This window comes from Gopherus flavomarginatus, chromosome 4 (assembly GCF_025201925.1).
Source record: "Gopherus flavomarginatus isolate rGopFla2 chromosome 4, rGopFla2.mat.asm, whole genome shotgun sequence".
NCBI lineage: Eukaryota > Metazoa > Chordata > Testudines > Testudinidae > Gopherus > Gopherus flavomarginatus.
In genome coordinates, this window is record NC_066620.1 from 100591939 (window position 1) to 100608101 (window position 16163).

The following is a 16163-nucleotide window of genomic DNA, read 5'->3' on the forward strand; positions in this document are numbered from 1 at the left end:
TTTTCAACAGGAATATCTCTGCGTAGCACTCCACTTCTATACTCACTCAACAAAGAGCCCACATTAGCTGGGGTCCTTTGGTTTATTTTTATTCATCTTACCTAACCACATCTTACCTTCTTTTAAGCAAGCAAAAGAATAAGAATATAGCTGTCCAAAAGTATTTGAAGGGTGTAATCACCAAAGAATTTAAAGATCTGTTTTGGGTTCTAGAGTGTGGTATAACTAGTAGTGGGATGAAATTAAATTAAGGAAACTTTAGTTTGAATATCAGAAAAAGTTTCTCAAAAATGGAATTGTAGAACACTGAATAATCACAGAAACCTTGTCATTTGAGATATTTCAGGAAAGACTGCAGAATTTGGAAAAAATTGCAGGAAAAGTGTGTGGGGGTGTGTGCACGCGTGCGCATGTGGTCGTATACATAGGTGTGTATGTACACACAACATACTCAACCATATACTGTGAACTAAAATGGCCACAAACTTTCTGGAGGAGAGCTGGATATTTGTCGGCTGGCTATGAATTTCTGGCTAACATAACTTTTGTGTATACGGCTATTTATTATGTCTGAAATGTGCTGAAACTGATGTATTAAAAAAATTCTTAGGTCAATACTCTTCAGCTGCTGAAAATCAGCATGGTTTCATTGAAGTCACATCAGTGCTTACCACATCAGTGCTTTATAACTTCTTCATATCAAATAAATGAAATTAAATTGGCAGACATGACAAATGACTTATCGTAGTATTGGTTTTTTAAACAAATGTATAAAGAGACAATGGTTTCAGTGGCTTGCATGCTCTAAAAGAAAAGTAAAAACATCTAGCACTTCACAAACCCTGCCTCAGGAAGTACTATGGTGTGCTGTCATCTCTTGCATGTTATAGGTTGTGTTCCAATGGACCTGTTTAGAATCTCCACCATTCACACTGTGCCCTTGCTTTTTGTTACCAATTCAGATGTTTCTTGGGGGAAGGGATTCTGGATTCCAATGGGTAGAGACCCCATTCCAGCACCAGCTCATCCTTCCCCCTGACAATCAACCTTCTCTCTTACCCACACAATGCATGAGCTGGCACCACCAGGAGTTGAGTTCTCAGCGGACTGCCCTGCGCTCTGCCATACAAAAGCAGACTCCCCAGGTGCCAGGTCACAACACCCTTTGGCCCGGCCACCCCTCCACCCCACATTTCCTGTTTACTAAACTCCACAAGGCAACAATTAAAAAGTGATTGTGGAAATCAATTAGAAGATGCTTCAGTCTCAAGCAAATTATTCCTATTGTTTTCATTTTAAATCAGCCTAAAGATGTTTTCTAAAATTGCATGTATGTATAAAGAGTGCAGAGGGCATAGTATGATATGCTGATGAGGCTTTCTATGTACCTTAAACTACCCCTAATGTACACTACTCTGGCTGAGAAAAAACACAATCAACATAATTAATTTACTTAAATAAACTACAGAGAAGAAATCATCAATCTGTTAGTTTCTTCTTTCATAAATTTCAGTTTTGATCTTATTTTTAATATTAATTGTGAAACCATTTCTACAGTGATCATGAACAAGAGAGAGACAGTTCTAATACAGTGTTAGTTCAACTCCACAAGTCACTGGAACAAACAAACAATAAAACCCTACATCTAGTTTAATTTGTTTCTTGGCTGATAAATCAATGGCTCATTATACTTTTTTACCCCACATGAAGCATTAAAAAATGTTCCAGTGAACATGGTAGTGCAATCAATGTATTCCACATTATTAACTCCACATAAATAAACTTACTCCTAATTGGATTCCTAACAATTTTGGAAGGAGGATGAGAGAAGTAAAAGATAGATTCAGTTGCAACAGACAAAAAGAGACATTAATCAACACAGCAATAATTACGACAACTATCACATGTACATCATTGTATGCCCTGATTTCTTAAGTGAAGAAGTGCAAAAGAATTAAAAGGTCTTTAAGAGATACGAATGAAACATTCAGTGCAGGAACATTCTAAAATTTTGTTAACTACTCTTTAGACATGAGCTGAACCGCAAGCCTTAGATTTTGGATACTGACAAACTTTAGGAAGGTCCAGGTTGTAATTGACCTGAAACTTGATTTCAAATTTCATCGATCCAGATCTGATCTTAGGGATCCAGATGAATGATCAAGCTACAGCAGTAGCTGTACTCATGCTATTCCCTTCTTCCAGAATGTAGCAAAGGTATTTTTAAGGCACTGGATTGATCCCAGGGCCATAGCTAAGCATAAGAAATAGAAGCAACTGCAAGGGGATCCATGATTAGAAGGACCCTATGCAACTCAGTAGCAGACCTGAACACCCCAATCCAGCAGCAAGGACAAAGGCAGATGATTCTAATTGTCCAGTATTGCCAGAAGTGGGACTTGAAAAGGAGAAAACTCATGACCTGATCTACAACCACTTGCAATTTGGAATCTTGTAAATTATAAGGCAGACCCTGGTGGCTTCCTATAGGAGAAAGGTAAAAAGCAGTTGGCACCAGAGTGAGAAACTATTATTATCAGCAACTTTTGTATGTCACAGTATCAATAGCTAAGTTATTTGGCAAATCAAAGTATTATGACACTTGGGAAGCTCTACAGGTAGGTGCATGTGCAAACTCAGAGATCATGCATTACATTTTCTTGTTGAAAAGAAGGGGAAAATTAAAATGCAGGGGAAAGATTATTAGCCGGAACCTGAAACCAGTTGATGGGGAATGATATCACCCAAACTCTGGCTGTCTATCCTTCAATAACAGCACTAGGCACAGAGGACTCAGACCCAGAAATTACACAAGTGTAAATGTAGCCATTCTTACACCCAAGGGATTATATAATATGTGCTAAAATTGTGGCAAGAGTATAAATTACCCCTGGATTCAATCTAAATTAACACCTGGTACCTTCACCTGGCAATCTCCAGAAAACAAACAAATATTACTTAATGCCGAGCTTCTGCAGAAACAGCAAAACACTGTAGGAAACCAGATTGAGATTTAGACACAAGGTTGTCTATTCATTAGATAAGGGGGGACAAGGAACTTGGGTCAGTGGTTAGATAGGATTATAGCTAGTGAAACAGAAATAAACTACAATAAATGCACTCCATTTGTCCCTCCCACAAGATATAATCACAGATACTTCTGCACACTAGTAATTGTGAATAACAGAGTAACTTACACTGTGTTTGCTGGTTATGCTGTTGGATTCCTCAGGCTGTTATAATGTAACAAAATGAAGGAGATGAGTTTAGTGGGGGTTTCTCAAGCTCAGTTTTAACTGGCTTTTCTCCCTTTGGCACAATTCATTGGAACATGCCTGTTGCAGGGCATGTCTGCTCTGTAGTGCCCCCTCCTGACCTATTGTGGCACTGCAGGCACTCTACATCTGCTTCTCTTTTCTCAAGACCCACTCAGCGCAGTCCAAAAGTGCATAAGACAAAATTCTGCTGTTGGGGTTCTACTTTATTATGTACAAATACACTTGAAATAAAGTCTCTCCCCTTGGTGTTAGGGGTTGCACAGCCCTTCTGCTTAGGGCCTGTGTTCCTCTGAGAGCTCCATTCCCTTAGGAGAGCTTCTCTGTCTGTGCCCACCTCCCTGTAACTGAGCCCTGATGGCCTTTTAATTGGTTCAGGTGCTCATTATTTAATTACAGAGGTGACCCATGCCTGCCGATAGTGGAAGGGGCGGTGAGTGAAGGCAGCTCTCTTCAGCAGTGTTATTGAGCATACTCAGTCCATGTAAGCATGCTCAGTTCAAGCTAAGCTGTAAATCTGGGGGGGGGGAGGGTTGACCCTGGCCACCCTCTATGCATCCCCACTGTTTAATTAGCTGTCTAGATGGGCATGTTCCCTTTAAATTAGCTCATCAATCATAGCCTGGACTTGGACTCCCTTTAAAGGGGCCAGCGACCCATGACAACATCCCTCTGGTGTCCAGGTTTTCTGGCGCCGTTAGTCACTGCTGAGGCCTCACATTGCTAGAGTTAGTTCAGTGCTGTGCTGTGCAGTCTCTGGGGCAGATCAGGTGGTGAAAGTGGCCTGTTTGTGCTGGAACTGGCATTGTGCAGCTTTGCTCTCCAACTGCCCTTAGTAACTTCAGGACTCCCAGCTGAGAGGCCTCTCTCCCAAATGGACACCCAGGAATGACCTTGTTCCCCTCCCTGATGCTGTGCCTTCCCCTGGCAGAGGCCTCTAGCAGTGAGAGACAATGACCCTAAAGAAGTTCAACAGAGCCCTTATTGCTGTCAGTCCCCATGTCACTGATACATATAGGTGCCATCCAGAGGTTTGATATGATGTGGCATTCAGAGGAAACCAGGTTTAAATAAACAACTAAACCTACATTGCCTCTGAGGAGGTTGTGACTCAGGAGTTCTCCTCTTTGATCTTATATCACACAAAATGCCTTACAAATACTGCAGTGAAGAAAAGGTCCTCTTCAAGGTCAAGCAGGACATTGATTACTGATCAGTTACTAAGAGCTCATTCATGAGCCCTCTTATATGCCTACACAGTGGGTGTAAGGAGCTCCTTTATGTCCATCAACAGGCAATCCATGGTGGAGATACCATGCCTCATTCATACCTAAACAAGAATGAAAGATGAATAGAGAGGCCTGGTAGTGTAGTCATTAATTTAACACGCAAGTGTGACATTGCACTCTAAGAACATAAGAACGGCCGTACCGGGTCAGACCAAAGGTCCATCTAGCCCAGTATCTGTCTACCGACAGTGGCCAATGCCAGGTGCCCCAGAGGGAGTGAAGCTAACAGGCAATGATCAAGTGATCTCTCTCCTGCCATCCATCCATCCATCCTCTGATGAACAGAGGCTAAGGGCACCATTTTTTTACCCTTCCTGGCTAATAGCCAGTTATGGACTTAGCCACCATGAATTTATCCAGTTCCCTTTTAAGCATTGTTATAGTCCCAGCCTTCACAACCTCCTCATGTAAGGAGTTTCACAAGTTGACTGTGCGCTGTGTGAAGAAGAACTTCCTTTTATTTGTTTTAAACCTGCTACCTATTAATTTCATTTCGTGACCTCTAGTTCTTGTATTATGGGAATAAGTAACTAACTTTTCCTTATCCACTTTCTTCACATCACTCATGATTTTATATACCTCTATCATACCCCCCTTTGTCTCCTCTTATCCAAGCTGAAGAGGCCTAGCCTCTTTAATCTATCCTCATATGGGACCCTCTCCAAACCCTTAATCATTTTAGTTGCCCTTTTCTGAACTTTTTCTAGTGCTAGATTATCTTCTTTGAGGTGAGGATACCACATCTGTACACAGTATTTGAGATGTGAGAGTACCATAGATTTATATAAGGGCAATAATTTATTCTCTATCCCCTTTTTAATGATTCCTAACATCTTGTTTGCTTTTTTGACTGCCTCTGCACACTGCGTGGACATCTTCACAGAGCTATCCACAATGATGCCAAGATCTTTTTCCTGACTCGTTGTAGCTAAATTAGCCCCCAGCATATTGTGTGTATAGTTGGGGTTATTTTTTCCAATGTGCATTACTTTACATATATCGACATTAAATTTCTGTGATTTTTATGAAAGTATGCTGATGAGTATGAATATAATGTAACTGGAATATGCTTCATGCAAAAGGTCTCTTGTAAAGTGTCATTACAAAGCTTATAATCTACTGAGTGTGATCATCCTATTTGTACAAACGCATCACTCTTGTATCTGAAACTAGAAATATAAAATATAACTCTGAGGGCCTATTGTAATTATGCAAAGTGTGGGCCATTAATGATGATTTGGAATCTTGATGGCTCCCATTAACCAGGACAATTGTCTGTAGATGGCTCTGTTTTACTTGTAAGTCTTCCTGTATATGTGTGTGCTGGTAAGTGGATAATGAAGTCTTACAGTGACATGTGATCATGTCACCTGAACGGGAATCCGTCTTTAACCTGATGCTTTTCCATTTAGAAGGGGGGGTGAGAACCCAGAGAGAGACAAAGGATTCCCCCCTTATGCAAAAGATATATAAGTGAGTGGAACAGAACAATGGAGGAGCCATCATGAGAAATCCCCTAGCTACCACCTGAACTGGAACAAGGGCTGTACCAGGTGAAAGGATTGTGCCCAGACTAGGAAGGCATCCAGTTTGTGAAAGAAAATTATTGAAGGATCTCTGAGGGTGAGATTTTATCTGTATTCAGTTTTATTACAGTATTAGGCTTAGATTTGCGTGTTTTATTTTATTTTACTTGGTAATTCACTTTGTTCTGTCCGTTACTACTTGGAACCACTTAAATCCTACTTTCTGTATTTAATAAAATCACTTTTTACTTATTAATTAATCCAGAGTATGTATTAATACCTCGGGGAGGGTGGGGGAGGAAACAGCTGTGCATATCTCTCTATTAGTGTTATAGAGGATGAGCAATTTATGAATTTACCTTGAATAAGCTTTATACGGGGTAAAACTGATTTATTTGGGGTTTGGATCTCATTGGGAGTTGGGCATCTGAGTGTTAAAGACAGGAACACTTCTTAAGTTGCTTTCAGTTAAGTCTGCAGCGTTGGGGCACGTGGTTCAGACCCTGTGTCCGTCTTGGAGCAGACTGGCATGTCTGGCTCAACAAGACAGGGTGCTGGAGTCCCAGGCTGGCCAGGAAAGCAGGGGCAGAAGTAGTCTTGGCACATCAGTTGGCAGCTCCAAGGGGGTTTCTGTGATCCAACCCATCACAGCAAGAAGCATTTTAATAAGCAGCATTCAGTAGTTAGGGCACAAATTATGCTCCTAAATTTAGTCACTGGAATTACATAGTTTAAGAAATTAGGCTTTGAGTCAGCAAAGGACTTAAATCCATGAGTAGTCCCACTGAAGTCAATAATAGAGCAAATCCTAATCCAGTCAACCATCAATGTGACTATTCACAGGCTTAAAGTTAAGCATGTGCCTAAATGCTTTGCTGGACACGCTATTTTCCACACCTTAGTCATCAACCATGCAGTTAACATGCACTATTTGCAAATCTATCCCCAGTACAGTAATATTTAAAGAACCATGTTACTTTTCTTTTCTTTTGGTATCTATGCTATAGCTGACCCTGAAAGGAGAATGGATTTGCCATCCAGATGTAAATTAACCATGGCTAAACAGCTAGCCTGAAAAGTTTCCTTCAGCATTGATTTAGTCTGAGTTCACTGTCAAGAAATAAAACAAAATAAATAAATATACGTATAGATATGTAATATCTACACTCCGTTTCCAAATCTTTTGTAAAGTGGGCAGTAGCGTTTAAATCAACTGGCAGTTCAGTGTCATCCAGGAGCTCTGGAGGAAGCAAGAGCACCTATTTATATCTCTTGTGATCCCAGTAAATGCATTTAAATGCACTCGATGACATCAAGGACTATGAGTTGTGTGACATCTTCACTTCACCAGTAAATTTATCAAGCAATATATGGCCCTTGTGAATTGTTTTCAGACATGGATTTGTTATTGCCCTGGTGATTGACATCCCTGTCACTGTATTTTAAGACTTCACACAAATATCTGTAGACCAAAAAACACTCAGACTGAGAGAGAGAAAATATTTAACAGGCTGTGTGAGCCGAAATGCTCTTTAACCCTTTATGGAAGAAAATAAAATGAGTGCATTTTATGCACTAGTCACAGACCAGAAGTGAGTTCATTTGCCGTTAACAAGAGATGTACCATGCTCCTCATATCATTCACAGACTTATGCCTTCTTGAGCCTACTTCTTAAACTGCAAGTGGCTCTGCCAGTTCAAATTCACTGACTGCCTGAGCTAATAATGATGCTCCCAAGCTGCAAGGATGCAGACTGATGCAGTGAACAAACCCTGGAAGGATGGCACATAGTTAATTTGATGCTTGATGACTGCCTACCCTTGCTCCCTGCCTCCCTCCCTGACTGTGATTCCATGGAGATCAGGGTCTTCAGATGACAAGTAAAGATCCTCTTACCTCCTTCTGGACCTCTGTGGATTCAGACTGTAGAGTGGTAGAGTAACTTTTCAGAACCCCTATTGTACTAGCTGACCATTTTCAAATCAGTCAGGCTCACATGCAGCTAGCCTCAGTGGGTACATCTACACAGTGGGCCTGTCAAAGCTGTCAAGGCTGATTCCCCACTCTGGCACTTCAAGTGCAGAAGGTGGGGGCCAGCAAGGATTCTAAAAATTAATACTGGCCCCTCCAGGCTTGTATTAAACTCCCAAGGTTACAACTTCTCTCTGACCTTGGATGGGTAGATGCTGCCATCACCCAAATGCAAAACCCCCCTTTGAACCCAGGAAGGAGCACTTGGGAATTACTCCCTTTGGGGTACCCTTAAGCTCTTTCACCCCTGCTCTGGAGAAGAGCTGAGGGAATCAAGGGAAATCAGCTGTTGCCACCAGCTAATTAAACTACGTATGTACAAACCTCTTAGGACACAAAAACCCAATCCTGTTCTTTAAAAAGGTAAATTTTATTAAAAACAAAAGGAAAGAAAATACATCTAAAAACTCAGACTATTGCTAGGTTTTAAAAAGAACCACTTATAAGGATTAAGTATTAAAATAACTTTCTTGAGGTCCAGTGTAAAGGTTACAAGCAAACAAAAGCACCTGGTGTTAGCACAGAGGAGTCCACAAGCCTTACAGAAATAAAAGAGATAAACCTAATTGTGTCTTCCTAGTCATTTCCTGAGCTACTTACATATCTGGGGTTTCAAATAAGTAGTTTCTAGGTATGATTTGATGATTTTTCATATCTGGCGCAAGCTTCTTACAGCATTGCTGCTCTGTGTCTCCTCTCTAGAGAAAACAACTGCAACCAGACAAAGGGAAAGTTTTTTCCCAATTTTAAAAAGTTCGAGCCCTCCCATTGGCTCTTACGGTCACGTGCCCACTTCCTTCCTTTTACCTATGGGCTTTTTTAACCCTTTACAGGTAAAGTGAGTAAAGAACAGCTACTAACAGGGATTTTGTAGCTAACTGGCTGGCTGGGTGTCCATAAAAGGGAGCTACCCCTCCATCCCTCCCTCCCTTCATTTGTCACAGAGACCAAGCTACAATATCTACACAGCTATTTTTAGTCCAGTAGAGCAAGCCCTGCTAGCTTGAATCTGTCAACCGGAGCTCAGAGTCTTGCTGCTGAGGGCTGTGCAGGCATGCCCATGGGATTAGGAGGCCTTAATGGTCTTTAGGATTTGGTGCAAATAAGCTAAAATTACAAAAAGAGAAATGTAAAGGAAGATGGTTGTGTGATTTTAGTAGAACCAAGAAATCTGTGAATTTAATGCATAACAAGAAGCAGTACTAAATTATTATTAATTTAATACAAATTATCAATATTTTTACTAATTGGTAATTTTTTTTATTCATGTTCTGTGAAGATATTGCAACATGAGACCTTTTCAATTCCAGTTAAACCAGCAGAGTGGTCCAATCAAAGGCCCTGAACCCACAATTCACTGTGTGTAGGCATACTACTATTTCTGTAGAGAGCTTGAGGAGTCCTGTTTCAAAATAGTTAGTGATCATGTTATTAAAGGCTATATAATGAATGCGTGCCCTGACATCCTGCCATTTCTTAATTTCTGAGTGCTTTACTTTTCAACCTTTAACATTTTAAGCTTTTTAAAAAAACGTATTTGTAAAATTTACAAGGGTGCTTACATTACTAAGGAGCCTAAGTTCCATCTTCAGAAGCGACAGAAGCCAAATTCCCAGAGAACGTCAATGGGACTTAGGATCCTAAGCCACCTGGGCACTTTTTGAAAAGTTTACCCAATATATAAGTAAAATATGCAAAACTATGTTTGTTCAGTGCACAGGGATTTCTGCAGGAGACATCTTGTTTTATTCAGGAAGCTCATAAATATCTGAATGATGAATTATTATATTACGGATTTACCAGGATTTTGCAAGGCACTTCAAAGCTTTACAAAGTGACTGTCCATACCATTTTATGACACGTGCCCAAAGCCTTACAGAAAAAGAAATACAGCAGTTCAATACTGGCAAGCTAATTCATAAGGCTTTATCAAATAATGCAAGCCAATACATTTCACAAACTGATTCTTTGGTGTCACCTTTTCTATTGCTTGCCAAAGCAACAAAATAATTAGGTCTGAGGAAGACCTCTGAATTTTTACCAATATTTTGACAGAATCCACAGAAAGAGGGATAGATGTTCCTTACTGAACTGCCTAGTGTCATGAGAAATATCAGTTATTAAATCACTCTAAAAATAGTCTCTATTAAATGGTATACTTGAAATTCTTTCCTTTCACCCGCAATGAAAATAGCATAGTTAATGTAATGGAGGATAATATTTAGTTTCCAGTGAATTTTGTGCTTTTTTGACACTTACAGAAGTCCACAAAACACATGTAGCATGGAGAGAGAAAACTTCCTCACTCTGACTCACCAGTGTGCATCAGCCCAGTTCTAGAAGGACCATATGCAGAGTTAAGGCAGTAGAGTAGTCTTAAATTTCCTTTAATCATTGATGGCTTCACTGATCTTATCCAAAAGGCTGTACATTATTGTCAGGGGCAGCTCCAGGCACCAGCATGCCAAACGCGTGCTTGGGGTGGCAAGCCATGGGGGGCGCTCTGCTGGTCACTGCGAGGGTGGCAGGCAGGTTGCCTTCGGCGGCATGCCTGCAGAGGGTCTGCTGGTCCCGCAGCTTCGGCAGACCTCCCACAGGCATGCCACCGAATCTGCGGGAACAGGGACCTCCCACAGGCAAGCCACTGAGGGCAGCCTGCCTGCAGCGCTTGGGGTGGCAAAATACCTAAAGCCACCACTGATTATTGCCAGTTGTGATTTTCACACCTGTCCACTAGGAACAAATTGGATATCATTCCCTTTTTTCCACATAAGTCACCAAAGTGCTGTCATCTGGCCATGACTTTGAGTAACTACAGACCTGAGTCTGGATTTGACCTGGTGGCCTAGACGTGAAAGGTTTGTCTAATTACCAATAGTCTGAGCCATTCTATCCCCCCAGTAAAGACTTACTTAAGCCAAATGGCTACTCAGCACCAGTATTTCTATCGTTTAGTGTCCATAAGGGCAAAATCAGCCTGTTTTTGCTGCTGAACGAAGAAAATCTTGTTTTCAGTGCCTGTTGCCATTTCATCATGTCTGTACAAACAGAAGACATAAAACTGGTTTACAGTTTACAGCAGTACCTCAGCAGAATTTGTTTCATGCTCGTCATGCGTCTGCCCCCTTCCCGTAGCAGCAAGTGGCAATGTAACCAGCATGGAACCTTTCCAGATGAGATACAAGGAGGAGTGTGCTCAGTGAACCTGCTGAACCTTTGTAAGCGATTTGTTTCATTAATTTCTGCTTGCACTGGACTAGTTAGTGGCCCATAGAACATTGTGAGCTCTCATTCAAGCTGTTTACTTGGACTGTATGCTCTTTGGGGCAGGAATGGTCTTTAATTAGGGTGACCAGATTATAAGGACAGTCCTGATATTTGGGGCTTTTGCTTACATAGATGCCTATTACCCCCTGTCATAAACAGATAGCTAAGGGTTAATGTCTCTTTCACCTGAAGCACCTGACCAGAGGACCAATCAGGAAACCGGATTTTTTCAACTTTGGGTGGAGGGAATTGAGTGTCTAAGGTCTTTGTTTTCCGTCTGCCTGCCTCTCTGAGCTTTGGAGAAGTAGCTCTACTTTCTAGTCTTCTGTTTCTAAGTGTAAGGACAAAGAGATCAGATAGTAAGTTCTATGGTTTTCTTTTCTTTGGTATTTGCATGAATATAAGTGCTGGAGTGCTTTGATTTGTATTCTTTTTGAATAAGGCTGTTTATTCAATATTCTTTTAAGCAATTGCCCTGTGTTGTATCATCTATACAGAGAGAACATTTGTATTTTTTCTTTCTTTTTTATATAAAGCTTTCTTTTAAGACCTGTTGGAGTTTTTCTTTACTTCAGGGAAATTGAGTCTGTACTCACCAGGGAATTGGTGGGAGGAAGGAATCGGGGAGATTTGTGTGTTGGATTGCTAGCCTGACTTTGCATTCCCTCTGGGGGAATAGGAAAGTACTTTTTGTTTCCAGGATTGGGAACAGAGAGGGAGATTCACTCTGTTTGAATTCACAGAGCTTGTGTCTGTGTATCTATCCAGGAGCACCTGGAGGGGGGAAGGGAAAAAGGATTATTTCCCTTTGTTGTGAGACTCAAGGGATTTGGGTCTTGGGGTCCCCAGGGAAGGTTTTTCAGAGGGACCAGAGTGCCCCAAAACACTCTAATTTTTTTGGGTGGTGGCAGCAGGTACCAGGTCCAAGCTGGTAACTAAGCTTGGAGGTTTTCATGCTAACCCCCATATTTTGGACGCTAAGGTCCAAATCTGGGACTAAGGTTATTACATGGTGTGCAGCTGGTGGGACTAGAATCCAGAAGCCAGTAGGAATATTATATTTTTCTTTTCTCTGCTAAGGGCTTTTTAGCAGAGAGAAACAGTTGGTTTTAAAAGGGAACCAGAGAGAATTTTTTTTTCTGCTCTCTCTCGCAGTTTGTGGCTTGCATGTTAAGCAGAAGTCGTTAAGGACTATTAACAGTCTTTTGTCACACAATAGCACTCCCATTGAGAGTCATACCAGCACTTATAGGCATGCAAATAAAGTGGTTTTTCTGGTTTCCCTTCATTGAACATTAGCTAAAGAGAGAAAAGGACAAAAAACACTGCTGCTAGGCAGACTTCAGGAGGCAACAGAGAACCTGCAGTTCAGAAGATAAACACCGGAGGGCACCCCAACACAAGAAAACAGGAATCATGACTTCTAAGGCAAAAATTGAGGCCCAAGAGCAAGTCAGAGAAGCTGAACACAGGCGACAACTGGAAATAAAACAAACAGAGATGGAAATAAGAGAAAGAGAAAGAGAAAGAGAGGCGGCCCACCGCCGAGAAATGGAAAAAACAACAAAAAGAAAATGAAGAGAAGGAAAAACAGAGAAAACATGAACTGGAGTTGGCAAAAGCTGGGCTGCATGTGCCAGCCAACCCTAACAACCCGGCGCCAAATATTGCTCCACAGCACAGGAAATTTCCCACCTACAAGGCAGGTGATGACACCGAGGCCTTCTTGGAAAATTTTGAAAGAGCCTGTCTTGGGTACAGCATTCCCGAAGACCAGTACATGGTAGAATTGAGGTCACAGCTCAGTGGACCTTTAGCAGAGGTGGCAGCTGAAATGCCTAAGCACCAAATGAATGACTATAAACTTTTTCTAACCAAGGCCAGATACCGAATGGGGATAACCCCAGATCATGCCCGTCGGCGTTTCAGAAACCAAAAGTGGAAACCAGAGGAGTCATTTCCCAAACACGCCTACTACATTGCAAAAAACTATGAGGCCTGGCTAACAGGAAACAACATTCAAACCTTGGAAGAACTGAACCTCCTCATACAAATGGAGCAGTTCTTGGATGGTGTTCCTGAAGACATCACACGGTACATACAAGATGGAAATCCCAAAGATATCGTTGAGGCGGGGGAGATTGGAGCCAAATGGATGGAACTGGCAGAAAGCAAGAAAGCTACTGTCAAGGGGAACGATTACCCCAGGGGGCACACAGACCATAAACCCTACAACCGAGGACAGCCAAAGACCCCACATACCACCCAAGTAAAGCCACAGATACCCTACCCTTCAACCTCACCAGTCTCCAGTAACTCACCTCGGCCCAGTGACCCATCAGATGGAAGATGCTTTAAGTGTAATGAACTGGGACATATCAAGGCCAAGTGTCCCAAGAACACCATGCGAGTGCAATTCATTACACCACCATCACACCAAAGATCCCCAGGCCCGGATGCCTCTCAAATACCCTTGGAGCGAAGGGAAAATTTGAGAGTGGGCGGAAAGAAGGTTACTGCGTGGAGAGACACGGGGGCACAAGTGTCAGCTATCCACCAATCCTTCGTTGACCCCAAATTCATCAACCCAAAGGCCAAAGTTACAATTTACCCCTTCATGTCACAAGCTGTAGACTTGCCTACAGCTCAACTGCCTGTCCAGTACAAAGGCTGGTCAGGAATGTGGACTTTTGCAGTCTATGACAATTATCCTATCCCCATGCTACTGGGGGAAGACTTGGCCAACCAGGTGAGGCGGGCCAAGAGAGTGGGAATGGTTACACGTAGCCAAACCAGGCAAGCAACCAGGCAAGCAACCAGGCAAGCTTCCAGACCCATTCCTGTTCCTGAACCGTCCACAGAGGCCCCGTCTGTGTTACCAGAGACCCAGACAGAGGTAGTGGACCCGGATTCCATGCCTACCACTGAAACAGCCACAGCATCTCCAGTCCCAGGCCCGGAACTGGAACAGCAACCAGCACCAGCAAGTGAAACCCCCTCTTCAAACTCAACGCCAGTGGGCGCCAGCGAGCCACAACTGGCAGAAGCAACAGACAGCCATACCCAAAAGGCTCAGCCAGAGCCTGAAATACCCTCAGGTGCACCAGCAGAGAGCGGTTCACCAGCAACGAAAACAACCCCATCACCTACATCGCTTCCAGAGGGACCAAGCCCAAGTCCACAGTCTGAGGAAGAACTGGTGACCCCAGCCTCAAGGGAACAGTTCCAGACTGAGCAGGAAGCAGATGACAGTCTTCAGAAAGTTTGGGCGGCGGCACGGAGCACCCCACCGCCTCTCAGCTCTTCTAATCGATCCCAGTTTGTTATAGACCAAGGACTTTTATACAAGGAAATTCTTTCTGGTGGACACCGGGAAGAATGGCAGCCGCAAAAACAGTTGGTGGTTCCAACTAAGTACCGGGGGAAGCTCTTAAGCTTAGCCCATGATCATCCAAGTGGCCATGCTGGGGTGAACCGAACCAAGGACCGGTTGGGGAAGTCCTTCCACTGGGAGGGGATGGGCAAGGATGTTGCCAAGTATGTCCGGTCTTGTGAGGTATGCCAAAGAGTGGGAAAGCCTCAAGACCAGGTCAAGGCCCCTCTCCAGCCACTCCCCATAATTGAGGTCCCATTTCAGCGAGTAGCTGTGGATATTCTGGGCCCTTTCCCAAAAAAGACGCCCAGAGGAAAGCAGTACGTACTGACTTTAGTGGACTTTGCTACCCGATGGCCAGAAGCGGTAGCTCTAGGCAACACCAGGGCTAACACTGTGTGCCTGGCCCTAACAGACATCTTTGCCAGGGTAGGTTGGCCCTCTGACATCCTTACAGATTCAGGGTCTAATTTCCTGGCAGGGACCATGGAAAAACTGTGGGAAACTCATGGGGTGAATCACTTGGTTGCCACCCCATACCACCATCAAACCAATGGCCTGGTGGAAAGGTTCAATGGAACTTTGGGGGCCATGATACGTAAATTCATCAACGAATTCTCCAATAATTGGGACCTAGTGTTGCAGCAGTTGCTGTTTGCCTACAGGGCTGTACCACATCCCAGTTTAGGGTTTTCACCATTTGAACTTGTGTATGGTCACGAGGTTAAGGGGCCATTACAGTTGGTGAAGCAGCAATGGGAGGGGTTTACGCCTTCTCCAGGAACTAACATTCTGGACTTTGTAAGCAACCTACAAAGCACCCTCCGACAATCTTTAGCCCTTGCTAAAGAGAACCTAAAGAATGCTCAAGAAGAGCAAAAGGCCTGGTATGACAGACATGCCAGAGAACGTTCCTTCAAGGTAGGAGACCAGGTTATGGTCTTGAAGGCGCAACAGGCCCATAAGATGGAAGCATCATGGGAAGGGCCATTCACGGTCCAAGAGCGCCTGGGAGCTGTAAACTACCTCATAGCATTTCCCAATTCCTCACTAAAGCCTAAAGTGTACCATGTTAATTCTCTCAAGCCTTTCTATTCCAGAGACTTACAGGTTTGTCAGTTTACAGTCCAGGGAGAGGATGCTGAGTGGCCTGACGGTGTCTACTACGACGGGAAAAAAGACGGTGGCGTGGAAGAGGTGAACCTCTCAACCACCCTGGAACGTCTGCAGCGGCAACAAATCAAGGAGCTGTGCACTAGCTTCGTCCCATTGTTCTCAGCCACCCCAGGACGGACTGAACGGGCATACCACTCCATTGATACAGGTAATGCTCACCCAATCAGAACCCCACCCTACCGAGTGTCTCCTCATGCCCAAGCTGCTATAGAACGGGAGATCCAG

The 16163-nt window shown here is 43.1% G+C and overlaps 1 protein-coding gene across 3 annotated transcripts in view; it reads right to left on the reverse strand.

Annotated features, from left to right (window-relative positions):
- Positions 1 to 16163, reverse strand: part of VIP (vasoactive intestinal peptide) — a 60440-nt gene that overhangs the window by 13586 nt on the left and 30691 nt on the right. For 2 of the 3 annotated variants that reach the window (XM_050949919.1, XM_050949918.1), the window contains exon 1: positions 3198 to 3258. The exons of the other annotated variant lie outside the window; for it this stretch is intronic. The gene's annotated coding sequence lies outside the window, so the exon portion shown is untranslated. Of the gene's footprint in view, positions 1 to 3197; positions 3259 to 16163 lie in introns of those variants that run through there. 3 annotated transcript variants of the gene reach the window in all.